The 4,041-nt window shown below is 41.7% G+C and overlaps 1 long non-coding RNA gene across 1 annotated transcript; it reads left to right on the top strand.

The window, feature by feature from the left end:
- Positions 1–634, top strand: LOC143123913 (uncharacterized). The gene is made up of 2 exons (XR_012986952.1): positions 1–62; positions 391–634. It is a non-coding gene; the product is annotated as an uncharacterized LOC143123913 (long non-coding RNA).
- The last annotated feature ends 3,407 nt before the right edge of the window (positions 635–4,041 follow it).

Genomic DNA, 4,041 nt, shown 5'->3' on the forward strand with positions numbered 1-4,041 from the left:
TCGGAATGCGACTCCGAGGAGGAGCAGAACTTTTTAGCTGGGAAGGACCCTGATTTTGAGCTGTGAGTAGACTACTTATATCCATATACAGTTACAGATACAGTTTAGTTTGCTTTTGTAATGTTTAGTGCATAGTTTTTCATTTAGCTTTGTTTCATAGTGTGAACAGTGTGAACAGTGTTCTGGTACCTGGGGGGAGGGGAGTTAGGTGAGAATGCAGTGTGTGTTTGTGTGTGTGTGTGTGTGTGTGTGTGTGTGTGTGTAAAAGAGAGAGCAGGGGGAGGTGTGACCTGAGTACACACATTTATATCATTTGTATAAGTTGTTGGGAAGGGTTTTCATATACTTTAGTGGGTCTGAGCCTAACTTCCACCTGTACAATTGTTTCAGTGACAGCGATGAAGACTGGGCCCCGCCAAGCAAAAAAAGAAGAGCTGAGGATCCTGTGTCTGAGGAAGAGGAGCCGGTGGCCGAGACTATTTCAGTTGTTCATAACACGTTCCATTTTGTTGACCGTGGTTGCCAACAGAAATACATTTCTATTGCATTGAATGTGAATCATTTGATGTTTCGTTTGCCAGGGTATTGTTATTTTTTACCTTTGTTTCATTTTATAATACAAATGTTCACTGCATTACCTTGTTTGTCCTTTTTTCATGGAAATCTCAAAGGCGTAGGAGCAAAAGTAAGAGTTTCAGGTCAGATAATGCTTCTCTGGACTCATGGCACAGCCACTGCAAAGCACTCCAGGTACAAGCAACATGACACAGAGAGTGTAACCTTTCATTTGACACCAAGATCATGGTTCTACATAAAGGGGTTCTTGTATAGGAAGAGTTTTAGTTTTGGGTAACCAAAGGTCCTTTTGGAGTCTCCAAATGGACACTTAGCAAAACGCATGTGTATGCCCACACAAATATGGGTCCCACACAGTCATACTTCATCCTATAAGGATCTACTTTGACATACAGATTCACAAGACCTGGTAGTGGGCCTCAGTGGTGTTTTCAAGAGAACATAAGTGACCAAGAGGGCAGAATGTGGTCATTTCTAGAGATGTACATAACCGCCTATAAAAAAAACTATCATTCTACCCTTTGCCACTCTCTGATAGTTCATCACACAGTCAATCTATTGGTACCAAAAAATTCTACAAGGCCTTAGCTTTCCAAAGAGGTCAGGCACTTGATTGTAAGTCAAAGTATGTGGCAACAGGGCCATTTTAAGTAGGCGGTGTGCAATTTCGAGGAAAAACTCAAAATAGGGGGGTAAATGCTATGGGTTTAATAGCCAGAAATATGCCTGCCCTGCCCTAATAAAGAAATATTTGGTTAACGGCGAGTGAATCCCGTTTGCAGCCGTAGAAGAAACGCAGGACAAATTAAACGTTCTGGTTTTCTCCAAGTGCAACGATGATAGACAGACATCATTTGGACAAAATATAGAGCATATTAACCACCGTTGCTCAGCCAAATGCCTTCCTGTTATGTCCTGTTATCACGGAGTTACAGGCGATAAACGATTTTTGATGGTCACAAGTTTACTTCATTAGCATTTATTTTTTTGATTATTAAAGAGTGTTTTTCATTTAAAGGCTTGACTTCGTGCTTATTCAGAAGAGCATTTAGTGCTCTCCCCAATCCCAGACGTTCACATTGCATGTTTGTTTGTAATGGATGCAACCGCGAGATACGCTTGTCATAGGCGCCGATACCGTGGGTGCTCCGTCTCTCGGGCACCCACTGTCTTCAGCCCCGAATGTTTAAAATGTATATAGCCCTGAATATCATTTTAAAAGTAGACAAAGCTTATTGTTTTGTGACACAGCTAAATACTGGTACCTCATAGAACGTCTATAACAGGGGTGGGCAACTAATTTCCCCAATGGGCCACATGACAAACTGGGACTGTTGAGGAGGGCCGGACCCAAAATGCCGAACTCAAGTCTGAACTCAATTCTGTTCAATTCTATTCTGTTCTTGTATAACATTAAGTAAATCATATGGTTTTGTTTACTAGTCGTAAGAACAGATGAAAATGTGAGGGAGACAAAGGAAAAACAGCAATAGGCTATTTAATCTATGTCCAGTATTTAATCCTCATTCTCGAAAATGATTTTTTGACATTGACATTTTTTTTCAGTTTTCAAAGACTGATATAAAAAAGTACTACAATATCTATATAATTAGGCTAGGTCATGAAAATGTGAAGGAGTCAGTACAACCGATAGGCCTGTGCCACCATTTCATCAACACTCAGCAATATTTCATCATTAAATCATTGCATCATTAAATTAACTCTATGCAGAATTAGACTAAGAAAATGTGGAGCAGACAATAGTAGGCTGTCATTAGTTAATCAACATGCACAAAGAAAACTATTTTAAAAATGTAGGCTATGTTTTTGCCTTAACATGCACATAACTGTGATTGGTCAACTCGCTCTGTGTGTTAAGCCGGCTGCTTCAAGCAACCTGTGGGTAGTAGCATCATACTAGTTCGCTAACATAAGCTTTGCAAATAAACTCAGACATATTTTGGTTACAATTACGGGGTTATCCGATTGTAAGCTGTCTATCTGCCAGTAACGTTTTGAAATGAACACTTCGTATCACCAACGAGCAGCAGTAGGAGTTCGTTCTAACAACCTTTGCGGTGGTGAGCGACGCAGACATAAGAGACACAAAACTTTGAAAGGTTTACGCCGACGTAAAGGCAACTACATTGTGTCAACGCAGAAGCATAAATTCACCAGCACATCAGTGAGGGTGTTTACGTCGTATGCATCCACGCACAAATGTATGGGCGTACAAATAGCAGTCGCTTTCAAAATAAAAACAACAATATTGATTTGCATGCATTATCTCTATGCTAGGCTCTTGACTATTGTTCTTTCACGGACCTTACGCGGGCCGGTCAGGGAAAGCCCACGGGCCGTATGTGGCCCGCGGGCCGTATGTTGCCCATGTATGGTCTATAACATAGCCTAGGTGGTCGCAACTCACAAAAGTAAAGCAGATAGAAAGAACTCACGCAAATCTAGCCTACAACACGCAGACAGCTTCATGCGCAGGGGAGAGAGAGCGCGCGCGCACAGGTGCTTTATGATTGTTGGCTTCTGATGGTATCTTGCTAATTCACTGAACTGCATTAGGTGACACAAATGGTATTGCCTTTATCTTATAACTCCTTGTCTGAGCGACTACCAGGCCTATGTTTGATGTTCTCTGACAAAGACATTAGATAATTAAGAATGTTTCTTGACTTGAAAAATACACTAATTTTTGCAAACTCCCTTCATTCAACCCTTGAAGACATTGCGGTCTGGTGCGCTATGTAGATCGTTTCTCGTACCATTTAATTTAGAATTTAGGTCTACTAGGCCTACAATAACATCATCACCAAATACATCTTTTATTTTTAGTTGATCAACCACAAAGAGTAGCATAGGCCTACTGTGCACAGTGCACTGACGACTGGAGCAGCCCAAGGTAACCAGTTGTTGTAGATGAGAGGCAACCCCTTGTTTCAGATAGCCTGGACAACATGTTACCTGGGTGTTGCCTACGTTATTAATTAATGGTAGCCTACAATAGTTAATTGATTCGCGTAACATATTAGTTGGCTCAAAGAGTAGGGAATCAGGATGGAGAGGGTCACGCGTGTGTTGCTTTTGCGGGATCGAATCCAGTTTAATGATAGTTTTCAAATTTTTTTCCATGTCTTTTGTCCAAGTGGCTGTAATGTAGCCGAGCGCTCATGGCGTATGAAAAGCGACTTCAAACCGCCTAAAACAACTTGTTTGTGAATGTCTAACAACTGCTGCAGCGCATGCACGCGCAAGGAAACCAGTAGGTGGAGAAACAAGAAGGCACACAACACCGGAACGATTTTAAGGCTATTTCGCATAGGCTACTCAATGGTGCTATTTCACACGCATTATAGCGACCCCCACTCACCGGGGTTAGGTGGAAGGTGTTAGGTATGGTTATTGCTTGACAGGGGGGATCCCAAGCAGCTTTCAGCCATAAGGCATTTCCTA

The sequence above is a fragment of the Alosa pseudoharengus genome, unplaced genomic scaffold (genome assembly GCF_046254945.1).
Source record: "Alosa pseudoharengus isolate Yale_2024_CS ecotype anadromous, Long Island Sound unplaced genomic scaffold, YU_APseudo_1.1 YU_APseudo_1.1_scf_15, whole genome shotgun sequence".
NCBI lineage: Eukaryota > Metazoa > Chordata > Actinopteri > Clupeiformes > Clupeidae > Alosa > Alosa pseudoharengus.